Raw genomic sequence first — 18030 nt, 5'->3', positions numbered from 1 at the left:
ATAGACAGAAAAGAAACTATAAGAATATATTTGGAACATCTGTAATAGTTAAGGATAACTATCTGGAATATGTAAAGAACTCCTGTAAACCAACAAAAAAGAGAGGAAAACAAACAGAAGAGTACTCAACGGCCATGAAAAGATAACATAAAACGAAAGACCTTAAATAGATCATGTAGGAAGTATGTGAAAAGATTAATAATCAGAAAACTGCAAATTGTAACAAGGCAGTACCACTTTATACTCATCAAAATGGCAAAATAAGAAAGAAATATCAAATATTGACAAGGATATGAGAAGACAGGAACAATCAGGCACTGCCGATTTGAATGTAAAACATAGAGCCTTGGGGTTAAAATCTGACAATACTTAGTGAAATTAGAAATGGATGTATCCTGAGAACCAAGAATCCCACAAATGGGTATACCCAGAGAATTTCTACCACAAGTACACTAAGGAATACTTACAAGGATGTTAATTGTGGCATTGTTTGTGGTAGCGAATATAGAAGTTACCTAGTATCCACCAGAGGGGAATATAAAAGTAAAATGTGGTACATTGATACTATGGAATACTAGGCCATGGTGGGTTATTTAGCTAAGTAAATGTATAGCCACATGAATAGGCCTAAAAGCATAATGTTGAATGAAGATTTCTGGCACAATACATTTCAGTGAATTAAAGCACATACACAGAACAATATTTACATAGTTCAGAACACATCACATACTGTGAAGTGTGTAAGGAGGAGAAAGGGTTAGGAACGGCCATTGTGAACAAAGGCTAAAACACGTAATAATGAAACAGGAGAGAATCTTTTCATGCACTAAAAATAATAGTTTTATATGAGAAAATGAATATAATCAAATAAATGCTGAAACACTGGGATTAAAGAATTCAAGCGGAAAAGAAAACAGAGAGGGCTGTTGCGGAGAGGTCCTGGGGGGAAGGGGACCCAGGTTCCTGCTCTGCCTGGGCCCCTCACTTGTTGGGAACGTGTGCCCAGGGTGTTCTCTAGATTTCCATTCTCTCCTTTGATAGGATAAAGCTATTAGGCTAGAATTCCTAAGATCTTTTCCAGCTTTATACTTTGAGTATTCTGTTTTCTGTTTCCCATCAATAACCTCCATAATGTCATAAGCAACAATAAAACCATACCATCCATTTCAGAACATTTTTATTCACAATGAAAAATAATCTAACTTCAGAGAAATGTCTTTTGCTGAAGGTGTGTTTTTATATACTCAGCTGACAGAGAGGCATCATTTCTCTGAATGGGCAGGCTTTATCACCTTAAAGCAACAGTTCCCTTTTTCATGGAGCAATGAACAAAGGAAGGAGAAAGTTTTAAAAAAAAGAAAGAAAGAAAGAAAAAGAAGCCCTGGCTGGTGTGGCTCAGTATATTGAGTGCTGGCCTGCGAACGAAAGGGTCGCAAGTTCGATTCCCAGTGTAGGGCACATGCCTGGGTTGCAGGCCAGATCCTCAGCAAGGAGTGAGTGAGATGCAACCACACATTGATGTGTCTCTCCTCCTACTCTCTCCTTTCCCCTCTCTAAAAATAAATAAATAAAATCTTTTTTAAAAATTGACTTAAATAATATTCAGAAAGACTGGAGGTACTATAGAAACAAGAAGCCCTCCCTAGATAACCAGAGGCTCATTGATGATGATGACAATGACGATGAAAAAGATACCCATAAGAGCAAACCAGAAAAACATAAACCCAGAAGAGGTCAGCTTTTGGCGGCCTCGCCTGCAGAGTCCACAATGCTTCTGGCTGCCCCTGGATTCCTTTAATTTACTTTGGAACACAGCCGTGAGCTGGGAGATGAAAAGCATTATAAAATGAAGAAAGCCACTTTTATAGACCTGTGGACTTCATTTGCAAATTAAAATAACAAGATGGAAAAATACACTCTATCATAGAAAATCGATTCAGCATTGTGCTGGAGGAATCCTTTTGCCCTTTCAAGAGCTCATTAAAATGCAGCAGTGCTCATCTTAACCAATTAATATTTGCCTGTGAATAGGAAAATATGTGTGAATGGTAGGTCCAGGACAAACTAAAACATTTGCACGACACCAGTTCTTTATTTGGTTGCATAATTAATCATTTGGGATTATCTATTTGTAAGCGTAATTTTTCAGTGTCAGAAGAAATTATGTTTTACTTATTGAAATACTCTAACTCATAATTACAGCTATTATTTATTGAGCACCAACTAAGTACCAGGTATTATACATGTATTAATTGTATACTCACCACAATATTATAAAATAAATATTTTTATTCCTGTGTTTTGGGTTAAGGGATGGAAGTTCAGAAGTTGTCAACTTGTCCAAGATGACGTGCAACTCAAAGCTAGGAATGACTCTCTACAGGGCTCATGTATTTTTTACCATGGCATGTAGTCAATCTACTCTGCAGATTTTTCTTCTGAAAATAGTGACTCCATATAAACAGCTAATAATTATCACATGCTCACTCTAGGTCACTGCACATGCAACTTTATATACATTGCTTCATTTCATTTATCAAACACCTTTATGAAAGGTGGAAACCTGTATGCATTTGAGGTAGTAGAAATACCTGCTCCAATATACAACAGCTAGAAAGCAATGGAATTGAGATTCAAGGTCTTGGTATCAGTTCTTTGTTTTTTATTTTAATTTTTAAATTTACATAATATAAAATTGACCTTCTTGGAGTACAGTTGTATGAATTTTAACACATGTATAAATTCATGTAATCACCACACAGTGTATAGAGTAGTTCATCACCCTGGAACAACCCCTCCCCATGACTCCTTTGTAGTCACACCCTCCTCCCCCACCAGCCTCTGCACTCACTGATCTGCTCTCCATCACTGTAGTTTTGTCCTTTTGAGAATGTGATATAAAGGTAATCATGCAATTATACAACCTTCTAAAATAGCTCTTTTATTTGCTATAAGGCCTTTGAGCTTCATCCATGTTGTTGCTTCCATGTCTGTTCCATTTCACTGCTGAGTAGTTTTCTGTTGCATGGATGGGGTTCTTCCATTCATCCATTAAAAAGAATTGGGGTTGTTTTCAGTTGCCAGTGATTATGAATAGAATTGCTCTAAGTATTTATGTACAGTTTTCTGTGTGAACATAAGTTTTCAACTCATTGGGGTAAATACCTAGCAGTAGGGTTGTTGAGTCATGTGGTCACTATTCTTTAGATCTTATTTATAAGCAAAACTGTCGAAACTGTTTTCCAGAATGGTGGTGCCATTTATTCTCCAGCAATACAGGAGAATTCCAGTTCCTCTACGTCCTCATCAGCAGTTGATATTATTAGTTGTGGTTGTTCTTTAATTATTTTAATTTTAGCTGGTGTGTAATGGTTTCCCATAGCGGGTTAATTTTCATTTTCCTATTATATCCCTTTATGCACTTATTTGCCATCTATATTTCTTCTGTAGCCAAATGTCTGTTCAAGTTTTCTGACCCTTTTTTAAACTGAGTTATTTTCTTAAAATTGAGTTTCAAGAGTTTTTTAAATGTATTTTAAATACAAATTCTTTGTCAGAAATATGATTCGCAAATATTTTTTATCCAGTCATTAGCTCGTGTTTCATTATCATGAAAGTGTCTTTTACAAAGTGGAAGTTTTTCATTTTTATAAAGTCCAATTTACCAGCTTTAACTTTTCCTCTGCCTGGACCCCATGGAAGCACCCCCTAAATATACCATGTATTTATATATTCATGCAGCATATTTACTTCTTGAATCTCTGTGTTGGGCACCATTATAGGTTCTGAGAAAGAACAGAAGAAGAGAATACAAAAGATTACTCCATCTGTGAAATTGAGGCCAAACAAGTAAAACCTAAACACGAGAAGAAAACCAAATGGTTATTCTCCAGAGAACCAAACCTGGGTAAAGTGGAAAGAATGGCCCAGGTATCTTAGATTGCATGGCCAAGAGATGATTCTCTGGAGAGGAGACATTTACATGGAGCTCTGAAAGACAATAAAAACCAGATGGGTAAACACTGAAGAAAAGACTATGCTGGGGTGTTAGGGTGAAGAGACTTAGATGAGAAGAGTTAGACATGTTTGGAAAACAAACAAAAAAATGTCTGATGTAGATAAAGGAGTGAGTCAGGGAGAGAGGTAAAAAACAAGGCCTGAGATGTAGGCAGAAGGAGGTTCAAGAAGGGCTTTGCCACCAGGACAAGAAGTTTGGTTTAATTCTACAGGAAGTCATTAGAGAGTTTAAACTTAGATGGGTCATGTGACCAAAGACAAAGCTGTGCTCCCAAACAAATGGTGATAGGAAGTAAAATGAATCTCCCCAGCCCCCATTCCCACCAAAAAAATGGTTCCCTGCCCACATTAAATTATTCTCTACACAGGGGCAATGTGCTTACAATTTTAAGTCATGTTCAGGGCTTCAGCCCTCGTCATTTGCTTATCATTTCTTCCTTACCTAAACTCCAAGAGCACTGAGAGGAGAGGGATGTCCCTTTCAGTCTCTCCTTATATTGATGATGTGTTAAGTACCCCACGCAGAAGAGATCAGGCCCCGAGCGCGTTGGGAGCTTGCCATCTCAGCCCCACGGAAGGTAGAAGTGGAGACCCTCTGTTGGCAGGTAGAAGGATTTCTTTCATCAAAACTACTGCCCCATGATTTCCAAGCTTCGTAAATAATAAATTAAAGAAAATTTTCTTAAAACTGCACCATAACAAGAGTCTTGCATGGAAGGATTTTCCAACCATGAGGAGACATAGCACTAGATTATATTTCTGAGCAGGGGTGTGTACAGAGACCATGTTCTCCCAGAGACCATGTTCTTTCATTTTATTTAAACACCACTTCGGATAAATAAACACCTCTGGGGAAACAGAAACACCCCACCTCTTCCCCAGAGTCACAATTTCCAATGCTATGTCATCCCTTCGGTCACCAGTGTGTATATATAATTTTTATGGAGTTATAATCCACATGATGCTTGCTTCCTAGTATTCTGGTTTTTGCTTAGCATTGTTCCATGTAGCAGCACAGCCTAAATATTTACCATCTGACAGAACTACATAGTGATACAGTATAATAAGAACAGTTCACACTTACATAGTAATTACTACATGCCACATACTCTTCCCGACCCTTTACCTATTTTTACTCCTTTACTGTTTCCTCACTACCACCCTCCGAGGTGGGTGCCATCTCTCTTAATCTGCCTTCAAAAGAGAGTAGAGCCTGAGGCCAAGGCTTTCACATACTGCTTTATCCTGGGGGCAATTCCAACAGAGCAGGGGCAGGAGAAAGAGAAATGAGACTTGGAAGGGGGACAAGTTAAATGAGGGTGTGTTATCAAGCCTGTTACCACCAAGTGTGATGGATTGCTCCATCTCACAAAACCGTCCTCCCGTGAGACCATCCTGCAAAGAGCTGCATAAACTGCATCTCAGACAGTCATACCAGGAAGGAAAAAGGAATTTTTTATCCACCAGTTTTCATCTGCCCCATGAAACTTTTTATCCACCCTACCACATCGCCTGGCGCGCGCGCACACACACACACACACTTCTGGTTTGCCACATGCCACTCCTCAGTGTCCGCAGGGAAGGCTCAGGGTAGGTGACAAAGAGGCAGGCTTAAGGGTTTGAGGCTAGGTACTCTGTAGTTTTATGGCCCTAAATCATTAAGTGGATCAAAGCCCAGGTAAACCTAGTGTGGCAGCAATGGCTGAACTATACAAGAGGTTCTATTACTGCACTGATTTTTCAAACGGAACACAAATAGATTAAATATATGCCCTAATCCACTCAGCTAGTAAGTGGTGGAGTTGTGATTCAACCCCAGGAAGCCAGATTCTTAAGACGATGCTAGACTAGCTCCTTGATTTGGGGAGGTCTCAGTTGTTTTCAGTTTTTCAATGAAATGCTTCAGAGCATAACAGAAAGATTATTGGACAGGAATAGATTATAACCCTGGCTCAGAACCTTGGGAAGTCATTTTTTTATGTAGGACTCAAATTGCTTATCTGTTTTTGAAAGAGCTCAGACTCCGTGAATTTAGAGGTTTCAATTTCTGAATAACACTATTTTAAAAATATTTGAATAAATAATATTCTTTTTTAAAATATTTAAATCTTTAGTATGTGAATTTAGAAAATAGACTACTGGATCATAAGATAAGATCATTTTATAACTTGTAGTTTAAATTAGCAGATTCCCTTTGAAAATAGGGATTTAATTGTACCATTTTAAAGCATTTGCTATATCTCCAGTGTATGAGTGTGTCTCTTTCTTTGCCAAATTATCATTGAGATAAAATTAAATTATATTTAAAATATTTAATTTTGGGTTACTTGATTAGATATGAAGTAGTGTCACAAAATTATTGTTTTTCATTTCTTTAGTTACCAAATAAGTCACACATCTCTCATCTCTCCAAGTGTTTTATGTGAGATTTTCTCTTGTGCTAATGTATTTTTAGCAAGTTATTTCCGCTCTCTGGGGGAATCAACTTTCTCATCCCTAAAATGATAGAGTAGGCTGAGATCTCTAAGGCTGTTTTGAGGGTTAAGAAGTAGTGCCTACTTAAGTACCACCTCAATTCTCTAAATAAGTAAGTGAGCACTTCTGTGAGTCTAGAAACCAGCAGCCATGCCCCTTGACAAGAGACTAAAAATGTTACCAGTCAGGTCCTCTTCCTTTCTGAGTGATTCACACTTTTGTCCTTCCTACAAGAAGGATTGATGAACTTAAGCGACCCACATGTTTTTTCTTCCCCTAAATCCAAACAGTTTGTGACATTATTGCATGATGAGAAACACATCTTCTCAGAAGGTAGGGGGTTTTCTGGTTATTTCATTTGGCTTAAACTTCCAGTTTTGCTCTAATAAAACATTTGACACACTTTTTCTGAAGAGTGGTGACCTACTTATTCTAAATTTCAATGTTTTAGCAGCTCAGATTAAAATGATCAAATCAATTAAGTCATCATAGTCATCCTTTGGAGATTTAAAAGAAATAGGGCAGCACTCTCAGACCCTAGGGGAGTGAGGGGTCTGGGAAACGGGGAATCTGCAAACAGATACCCATGTTTCCATCTTGGGAACTAACTGAAGAAGAGGTTCAGACTATAATAAAGAACAAAAAGCCTTTATTAGAGTAAAAAGGGGTTGCAACTGCGGAAACACAGATTTGGGTAACAATCCACACTGTACTCAGGAGAAAACAAAGTGAGGTGGGGTTCATTAAGGCAAAACCCACAAACTGTAGTTCTTCCTTGCAAATGAATTATTTGCTGGCAAAGTGAACAGGAATTGGTTAATTCCAATATGCAAACAAGGGGGGCGGGGAGCAAACTACAAGGAGGAGGTTAAGGCCAGTATGGTCCATGCAGCTGTTGTTCCAGGATGTTTATGGCTCAGCCCTGAGCTGAGAATAACAGGTTTCACAACTTAATAGCAGCTCTTAGAACTGAGGCACAAGATGTGCATAGACCCACTTCCTTAATAGCATCCAGACTCTCTTTCGAGTGTCTCTTAGCAATGCTTATTCCATTTTAGTTTCTCCATTATCAGGACAGAGTTTAAAAAGGAGAAGAAAAAAGAAAGAAAAAGTAGGGGCTGATCCTTGAAGAGTTACAGCCTCCTTCTTCTAAGCCTCTTTCTCCATTTCACCATGCTCTACCTCTTCACTTTTATTCTCTTGTGAAAATCTGTCTTCAGAACAGGACTGGGAAACAGGAGAGATGGTTTCGAGCCCATTAGCGCATATCTGACATTTGATACCCCTGTGGATTTTAGTAAGTCTTTTCTCTTCCTTGAGTCTCAGTCTCCTCATCTGTTCACATTGTCTATTCAGTCTCCACTAATGAGTATGGAAGATTCTTGAGTTAGGAGCAATGCCTTGTTTATCTCTGTGTCTCCCACAAGGGCCCACTCTAAAATTCGTCATAGAAAGGTGCTTGAGGGTCCTCAACGGTCTTCCTGGCTGGGCACCAGGACTAGCATGGTGACCTCCAGAGTCGGTTATGTAAACAAGGAGCTCCGGGGCAATTCTGAATTTGAAAATCCTCCTCCCATTTAGCAAGAAGTAGCTCAAGTCATGGAAAATGAGTGGAAATAACTGAAGTTTTCATATACCTCCTGGCAGTTTCATTGTCTTTCTTCTTAACTGAAAATCTCAACCAACAGTTATGTTCAAGGTGCTCTCTTGTCAATGAGAAGGAACCACACAATCAAAGTAGCTACGAGCTGGCCCCACAGCTGCCTCCTGCCTCCCTTGATCCCTCTTAAGAATACTGGGGCCTCCCTTCCTTATGATGGACCAGTTATAATGTAGGCAGATGTAACCTCTTCTATGCATCACTTATAGCAACAGTTTAGTGAGTGAATGTTCATGGATCTCAACATTTCTGAACCACCACCCCTCTCTTTGGAAAATGTTTCCAGGCTTTTCAGGACCAGTGACACTGAGGCTCAGGCATGGCCCCAAATGTCCCGTCCGATGTGCCACTCAGGTCTAAGGTGCCCCTCAGACACCGTCGTGCCTCTTTTCAGAATCTCCAAGGTGTAGCTGAAGGTGGCATCCAGACTTCCCGAATTTGTAAACCTGATGGTTTTGCTGCTTGAAAAAAATGGATGAAACTATTTTCTCTTACCTCCTGGACAGATAAGAATATGAAGTTTTTGTCATCATCTAAGAAAAAGGGACTGGATTTAATAGGTCATGAAAAGATATTTATGATTAGGGAGAACTGGAGTTTCAGAAGCTGGGCAAGAGGAATCCCTGAGGGACACAGGGAGAGGGAAAGAAACGTTTCCTGAAACAGAGGACAGAGGAGAAGGAGAGTGAGGGGCTTTGCTCAGCACGGTGACCTCACAGGTGCCAGGCCTACGGATCCTACGCTCCATCCAATCATCGCATGCGGTGCTCCACTTGGCGAAAGTCCCAAGACACCCACCAACCCAAGAAAAGAAAGGAAATCCTAGAGGGAAAAGATCAGGGCCAGTGACCGGTGAAGCTGAGCTGCTGGGCTTCCCATATGCACTTCAAAGGGAAGAATGGTTCATACATCATCAGCCTTCTGGCCTCGATGCTCTGTGAGGAAATATCTGCCACATTCGAAAGAGTTTGTCCTGAAGATGTCTTCTCCTAAGAACTCTGCAAGGCCTTTGGGAAGGTGGAGATGGAGAGTGCGTGGCATATTGACAACTGAATACCTTAGAGTCCTTTTAATGATGAAGACGTTGATATCTTAATTCAGTTTTTAAAATTTTTTATGGCTGGCCTCTTTTGGAAATAAGTAAAGAGATTTTTTTTGGGTGGGGTGGGGGACTTTATCTTCATTAGTACACTGAATTTTTATAAATTTCTCCTTGTCCCTGAGGGTAACCACTACCACCCAATCTTTCTAAGGTGGCCCAGGTACATCAATTTCCTAGAGCTGTTCTATCAAATTTCCACACACCTGGTGGCTTAAAACAGCAGAAATTTATTCTCTCCTGGTTCAGAGGGGTAGAAGTCCACAATCAAGGTGTCCATAGAAATGTGCTCTCTGAAAGCTCTAGGGAAGAAGCATCCCTTGCCTCTCCCTATATCCTGATGGTTGCCAACAATCCTTGGTGCTCCTTGGCGTGTACTCCATCGAGCCAGTTCCTGCCTCTACTGCCATATTGCCTTCTTCCCTCTGTGTATCCTTCCATGTCTCCAAATCTCTCTTACCCCTCTAAGAGCACCAGTCATTGGATTAAGGCTAATCCAGGATGACCTCATTTTAACTTGATTATATCTATAAAGACCTTACTTCTAAATAAGGTCGCATTCACAAGTTCCAGGTAAACTTGAATTTTGGAAGACTACTATTCAATCTGGCACGCCAGGATATTTCTTTATCCTTACTCTTTCCATCACAGAGCTTTGGACAGGGTCTCCTGCCCTCATCCTGAGGACTCCTTCCCACAGAATGACTCCCCACCACTGGTGTCATCTCCATAGTTCTCCTTGACAGGAGACTCTCTCCCTCCTCCAATCGAGGTTCCACAGGAGACGCTGTGAGGATAACCTCATAAAAATGACAGCTTGCTTACCTTAACTCCCCTGCTCAAACTTTTTGATGTTCCCTATTACCTATGGCATAAGGGCCACCCTTTCTCAGAAAGACATTCATAGACTTTACTCCTGATAGCAACTCACCTTTCCAGTCTTATTCTCACAATTTTCCTCCAAACACAACTCAGGTGGGTTGATCTGCTATCTGCCCTGTGTCTCCTCAATCGTCTTGTCTTTCCCTAACCATGTTCTTTATCACAGCGTGTATTATCCCCACCACTCTTAAAAAGCTACCTCTTTTTCAAAGTCTACCAAGATCTCCACCCCATGCCCAGTTGGAAGAGTCTCTCTTGCTCCAAACTCTTCTACTATTGAGTTGGTCAAAATGTTGATTTGATTTTTTTTCTGTAAGATGGCTCTAGTAGCACTTAGTTGCCTTGAACTTCATTTGAGACAATTTTGTTAGAGTGTATTGTGACAACTGACATATCAGCGTGCAATTAAAAATAAACTTTTCAAAATTGGTGAATTTTTGTGTAGTCATTTTACTATTGACAATGGAAGAAAATAAGCAATATTTTTGCATGTTATGCTTTATTATTTCAAGAAAGGTAAAAATGCAACTGAAACACAAAAAAAGATTTGCCTCAGTGTATGAAGGTGTTGTGACTGATCAAATATGTCAAAAGTGGTTTGTTAAGTTTTGTGCTGGAGATTTCTTGTTGAATGATGTTCCGCAGTTGGATAGACCAGTTAAATTTGATAGTGATCAAATTAAGATATTGAAAACAATTAACGTTACACTACCCAAGAGATAGCCAACGTACTCAAACTATCCAAATCAATAAAGTTATTGGTAAAAATAATAAATGTGCCTTTTATTTTATGGAAACAGGTATGGACTTTTTGACGAACCCAGTATTTTGCACTTCACTTGACACCTTTCATTTCATCTACATTAATCATGATCACATTGTGTCTCTTGATTAAAACATGAGCTCTTAAGAGCACGTCCCTTACTCATTCTCCCAGTTTCTGGTTCTTAGATGAGTATGGTTAAATGTAGTAACAATTTAAAGAGAGGAAGAAAGGAAGGAAGGAAGGAAGGAAGGAAGGAAGGAAGGAAGGAAGGAAGGAAGGAAGGAAGGGAGGAAGGAAGGTCCCTGAAGTCATACTTTTCAGAAAGGGGCTTAGGAGATATGCAAATATTTTGTATTTCATTAATAGTCAAGCTGATAAAAAATAAAATGCCATCTTTACTCCTAAATTCAAATTTTCACATTTTTAAAAATAGCTTACTTCTTTGGACTAAGCAAATGCTATATATTTGAACTTACCAAATAAATACATGTACATTAATAAAATGTGTTTCTATTTTATCATTAGGTTCTGGGTAAGATTTTATTGCACTTTAGCAAAGAGGTCATACATTACCCTTAGCAGATGAAGTATCTGTGTTTCCTCTTAGACCCCCTTAATCCCAGGAGTGATGATGATAGCTGAGTTTCTATTCTACGTGTGAGGTTAAAGGAGAAGGATGGTGTAGGGCCAAGAAGCAGAGCAGAACAGTAATGGGTTTTGAAGTCACCAAGACAGTGACAATGCTGCCATTTATTAACTGTATGGCTTGGGGAAAATTGCTTAACTTCTCAAAACCTGCTTCTTTCCTGTTAATACAGAGATTAGCTGTAACTCATAGGACTGTTGACAGAATTAAATAATATACATAAAATGAAAACCATATGAGACGCGTAATAAGTGACACCTACTTCAATTACAAGGGTTAGTTCTGGTGAGAATTGTCGTGGTTTTTTGACTTGTCTGGTGAATTGCAGCAGTAATTCTAACAGCAGCTGAAAAAGTGGATGAGTTGGCCTTAACCTCTAAATTGCCCCGAGGGAGAGTCAGCTAATGAAAAGCCACAAGAGTGAATTATCTGCTGGCTACACTCTTTTGCTGAGCTACAAAATTACTTTTGTATAGATATCAGTTTGCTAGTTATCTTAAAAATCAAATGAGAGCTCTTTCTAAAGTCCTAATAGTGACCAAGAAAACAGATTAAAGGAAAAGCATTGAATTTTACCCAAGAATCAAGAAAAACTCATTTGGAAATTAAATAAGTACTTAAATACACAGTATTTAACATGAATCTGGATTAGAGAAAACATTCTCTTGCCTGTGGTCCCCCTTCTTGAAGATTTGGTTGGGGAAAAAATTGACAGATGACACTGAAAATGGTGGGGGGCGGGAAGACTCCCAGAAAGAATTTGGAACTTTAAAAGGAAACCGGCAACTGATTTTTTTCTTTTTGCCAGCCAGGTTTCAGATCTTACAAATTGGATTTCAAAGGCTCTGCACTTCCTGAAAAGGGTGCCTCCTACGTCTGACTCATCAGTCCTAGGGGGTTTCACCCACAGAGCCGCCTGTGGCTGTAGCTTCACTTTCCTGGCCAGAGTGTCCCAGAGAAGTAAGGATTCATGCCCTTGCAGAGCTTTTCAGGAACCTTGCTCTCCCTCTGCGTAGCTTCCCTCGGACCACTTCTCAGACCTAGGATCTTCTTATCTTCATTGCCTTAGACCTCAAAGAACTTACTCTCCTGCCACTTCCCACTCTGCCCCTTGGATAAGCCACCAGGGGTGTAATTTTAAGTTTTACTACCAATCGGGATAGGCAACAGATATTAGCTAACAGAAAGTATATGAGACAGATGGAAAATTTCTACCATCTTACGAAGTGTGTAGAGCCAGTGTCCAGAGCTAGGATTGATATCCTAACCCTCTGCTTCCTAGCCTTTGCTTTCATTATTCCAGAAGAGCGCAGTTAAATTTCCACAAGGGGGGGAATTCCCTTGCCACCCTTACACACACACACACACACACACACACGCACGCACGCACACACGCACACACTCACCCCCCGCCCCCAGCTGTAAGAAGCCACCAGACAAAACAGACGTCTCTGGCCCTTAGGAGTATGACTTTGTCTCTGAACTCTCCAGACTGAGGATCTCTGAACTTTTCATAGGAATGATTGACACAGGACATATTCAGTACTGTGGAGGTGACAAGACTAAAATAATTACAGGATCAAATTATTTGGTGGAGGCACTTTATTCTTCTTGTTCTTATACTCTGATCTCTTGTCATCCTGCAAACTCTGCCTTCAAGTTTGATTTTGAATTAAGCTGGTCCCTTTCTGATCGTTCTTAAGCTGCCAAACCTCGTGTGTCTGAGAGATCTGTTGCTTTTCTCCAAATCACAGATAAGAAATTTTAAATGCACTTTTAATATTAAAATAAACACATGTATAATATATTGTGAACAGAAACTAGTATTCTTACATTAACTTGAACCATAGGAAATTGCCAATATTCAGCCACCATTTTTGACCTATAAAATGGCAGTTCCAACCCTGGCCCGTGTGGCTCAGTTTGTTGGAGCATTGTCCCGTGCACCAACCAAAATGTTGTGGGTTTGATTCCCAGTCAGGGCACATACATGGGTTTGGGTTCAAACCTGGGTGAGGGAATCTACAAGGGGCAATCAATCGATGTTTCTCTCTCAAATTGATCTCTCTCTCTCTCTCTCTCTTTCTCACTCTCTTCCTTCCTCCTTCCCTCTCCAAAAGCAATGAAAAATTGTCCTCCAGTGAGGATTTATTTTTTAAATGACAATTCCATCAGCTTTATTCTAATACATTTTAAAGGTAACAAATATGTTTCTTTTGTGCTTTATCCCGACTCATGGGTAAAACTTCTCTTTCCATTGACATTAGGGCTATTCAAACAGAAGTTTGAGAAGCAGTACTTTGAACAGTTCAGTCTAATCAATGACATTTGGAATATTCGTTGATATTAGGAATAATTGGCTTTAATTCAGAAATGGCTATTTTTCCACTGGATCCTGAGAGCAAAGGTGAAAGTGATAGGTTTTGCTTTTTGAGTTATTTCAAAAGCATCAGCTCCTTCAGAGTCCGTCAGTCGCTTACCCCACACCCAAAGTCTCCCTTTTTCTCTTGCACAGATCTTGATTATAGAAATCTATTTAGATCCTCTGATATTTTCCCTGTTGCTCAGAGCTTAACAATGAATCAAACATGCACAAATCCACATCATGTCCTATGAGTCCTCGGGGCGGTTTCTCTCTCTCTGCTTTCTTCTGTGATTTAGGCAAAGATAATATTTTCTGAAAGTACTGAGGGGAGAAGCTGAGCTGTTGCATGTTTGTGAAAGAAAAATGACTTTATTAAAAGTTGATGGGGCAAATTGGAAGAAATTAGAAAACCCTCACATATTAAATTCTGTTTCATTCATATTTGCATTAAGTTGTATTCATGTGATCAGGAACCCGATGCTCTGCTCTCTCATTCTCTCTGCCTCTCTCTTTCTCTCTCCCTGCCTCTCTCTTTTCATGTATAAAGTATACCCTTCTAGGTCTAGAACTCCAAGATTCGACAGCTTAAGATTATTCAAACATGTTAATGAAGCTAAGAACAAAGTAAATATACATCAGTTTAGCTCACCATTAACAGGGGACATCAGCCATTGTCTTTGGTTATAGAACAAACATATTTTTTTTCATATTCTCCTACATATTTGCTTTATATGTCTAGGTTTCAAGCTGTTTTGCAAAGACTATTGATCCATAAAATCTAATAAATACAAAAGCAAGGAAAGTATGAAAAATGCTAATAAGAGAGGCGCATGATAATTATGTAAACAAGGCAGGGTATACTTAAATTTTTTAAGTGGCATGATTCATTAGACTGCAGGAAAATGTCTACAGACAAAGAGCTATTCATGAAGCAGATGTATGGACCAGTCTATACCTTTGCAATCAGCAATAATCATTAAGAGCAAAAGAAAAGTGACTGATGAACCAGGATACCATTTAAATGTTAGTAGAAATATGTTCATTCAGAACAGAGAAGACAATGAATTTGTTAAAGAGTTTAAGTGTGAAGCTCAGGCCCTGGCTGGTGTGGCTCAGTGGACTGACTGGCCTGTGAACCGAAATGTCGCTGGTTTGATTACCAGTCAGGGCACATGCCTGGGTTGCAGGCCAGGTCCCCAGCTGGGGGTTTGTGAGGGGCAATTGATTGATGTACCTCCTGCAGATTGATGTTTCTCTCCCTCTTTCTCTCTCCCTTCCCCTCTCTCTAAGAGTAAAGAAATAAACTCTTTTTTTTTTTAAAGTGTGAAGTTCAGTAACTATGCTGATGTCACAAGCTATGAATAGTTTGTGGGTTTAAGGATCTTAGTGAAAGTAAGTATAGACACAGTAACTGAAGTACTAGAGGGTTTCTCATAATACTTAGAGGAATTATCAAGGACAAAGGTGGCCTGACTCAACAGATTTCCAGCATATGAAGTAAATTGGTTATTTTTGGAAGAGGTTTTAGAAAAAAGGTATATCTATAAGGGGGAGAAGTGTGAATTCTTTAAAGTTTTGAGGGTCACACTCAACTGAGGGTACAAATGATTATATTAAACTTGTCTGGACTTGTTAAGGTAAGACTCTAGTTCCCACTGCCTTAACTCAATAAAAGCATATTTATCACACACGTAAGAATTCAGTTGTGAGTGATGCTTGTGGGGTGACGCTTCATGTGAGGGAAGCCAGGAACTCTCCGTCTCGTGGTACAGTTGTCCTTCAGGTCCTAGGAGCCTCTCTGTTCACTAAAGAGAGAAAGGGGCCGTGGGAGGACGCATCCACCTCTGACCCTCCACCAGAAGGGACAAACATCACTCTTCATACCTCCCATCAGCAACAACTAGCAGGATCAGGAATTATAATCCCAGGCTTGGCATCACTTTGTAGCAACAACCCTACACTATGAAAGAGCGTTTGGGGGTCAGCTCCCCAGTTCTCCTTCACCTTCTGATTCCAGTTATAAATAAAAAGATTTACAACTAACTAAGCTTTCAGAACCTAACTTGTTTGCATATAGAGAAACAGAGAAACTTCTGTGTTAACTACTCAAATATAGGAACTACAACTCACAGCATTGACTGCCTACAAAATGGAAGTATAAAATCAATTTTTAAAGGAACAAACTGCACTTTAAAGAAAAGAAAGGTATTCTATTATAGATTGCAAATGCGTTAAAGTCAAGCTTGCGTAATTGTATGTGTGTGTGTGTGTGTGTGTGCGCGCGCGTAAGCAAAATATCCCTTCCTTTGAGAAACTACTCCACCCTTATTCTGTAAACATCTTACTCAAAGTTTGCAGTTAAAGAGGTGGGAGAAAACTGACCAGAGTCATCTCTCTGCCTTAGAGGTTGTGTACAACCCAGTCCCAGCCAATCAAATAGTTTCATCCTCCTGCCCACCTGAGAGTGAGGGAGGAGTTGCGACCTCACTGGGCCAATCACAGCTCACAATGGTGCTTGTCTCCAGAGGCTCTTTACCTGGGGCCATGATCCCTGAAACCCATGCCCGCCTGGAGCTGCTGACAGCCATTTCACTACCAGGGGAAGATAGCCTAAGAATGAAGCCAGTCAGAGATCTGATGACATTATCTGAATGCCTAGGCAACCATGACCGAAGTCTACTACTTGAACTTTCTAGTTCTGTGAACTAATAAATTTCTCCCGTTACATTTATCTTTTTTCTTGGCTTAATTTGATTCATTTCTGATAATAAAACCTTCAAAACTAAAAGAGCCCTAGCTATGATGCTTGATTTGGATCTTTTATATCTTTTCATCATGTCACTCTTCTGTTCTAAGACCTTTAATGGGCCCATTAATTCCTCACAAAGCCAAATTAAAGCTCCTCTACTTCCCTTTCAGAACATTCCACAAAAAGGACTCACCGTCTATATCCAAGAACATAAACCTTAGAATGCCCAAGCACTTATTTTTTATATTGACACCTGGTTTTAGTCTAATTCTGCCTTAGCCTGTCTCAACCTCTAAAGTTTCACATATGTTAGCACAGTTCCATGGAAATTATGGCCACTTCGAGGGTAGGGAGCAGGTTTCACAGACAACGGTAACCAACGTGTCAATATTACCGTCCTCACCCTTCCCCTTTGCACCAGTGCAATTCTTAGCACTGAACCCACAAAACACTTAGGAAATACTTGCTGAATTACATTCTCACAGTGCTATTTATTTGGGAAATAGATTTTTTTAAATCCTCACCTGAGGACAGGTTTATTGATTTTTTTAGAGAGAGAGGAAGGTGGTGTTGGGGGAGTGAGGAGAGAGAGGGAGACATCACCTGGTTCCCTGCCATATGCACCTTGTCCGTGGATCAAACCACAGCCTACGTATGTGCCCCGACCAGGGACTGCGCCTGCAGTCTTTTGATGTATGGGACTGTTTTCCAACCAACTGAGCCACCAGGCCAGGGCTTGGAAATAGACTTTTAATTTTGAAGGGTCTGCAATTTTTTTTTCTTTCCGAGAAGGGAAAAGCTATCTAAGTAGACAATTTCGGGAGTAATTTACAGCTAGAAAAAGGTGCTGAATTGTCCAAAGCTTTCTTGGAGGCCAGCATTAAGGTCACTCTTTAAAAATTTCATTTTCAACACAGTTATAGCTCAGGCAGCAATTCAGGAAAGGTTTCCCAGTAACGGATCTAAGTGGTAGTCTCTTTTAAATGTGAAAAAAGAAATTAGGTTCTTCACAGATCAGCTATCCTGATGCTGTGAAATACCTGTTCTTCATTATTCCTGGTGCACTGTGGTGTACAGTATGTATTAAATGAATGAATAATATCACTCTTCCCTTGGATTCTTTCCCCTAACCCCAGGCCTCATTAATTTCTGAGAAATTTTAGGAAAATGTGAAATTAATGTGTAATAATTCCTTTTTAAAAAAAAGATGTTATTTATTTTTAGAGAGAGGGGAAGGGATGGAGAGAGAGAGGGAGAGAAATACCAATGAATGGGAGATACGTCAATCTATTGCCTCTTGTATACCCTCAGCTGGGGACCTAGCCTGCAACCCAAGTATGTGCCCTGACCAGGAATCAAACTGGCAACCTT

This window comes from Pteronotus mesoamericanus, unplaced genomic scaffold (assembly GCF_021234165.1).
Source record: "Pteronotus mesoamericanus isolate MK-2021 breed Mesoamerican mustached bat unplaced genomic scaffold, CSHL_Meso_final contig_82, whole genome shotgun sequence".
In the NCBI taxonomy this organism is placed as follows: domain Eukaryota; kingdom Metazoa; phylum Chordata; class Mammalia; order Chiroptera; family Mormoopidae; genus Pteronotus; species Pteronotus mesoamericanus.
The sequence above is the reverse complement of the archived record's forward strand: the minus strand, read 5'-3'. Positions refer to the sequence as shown.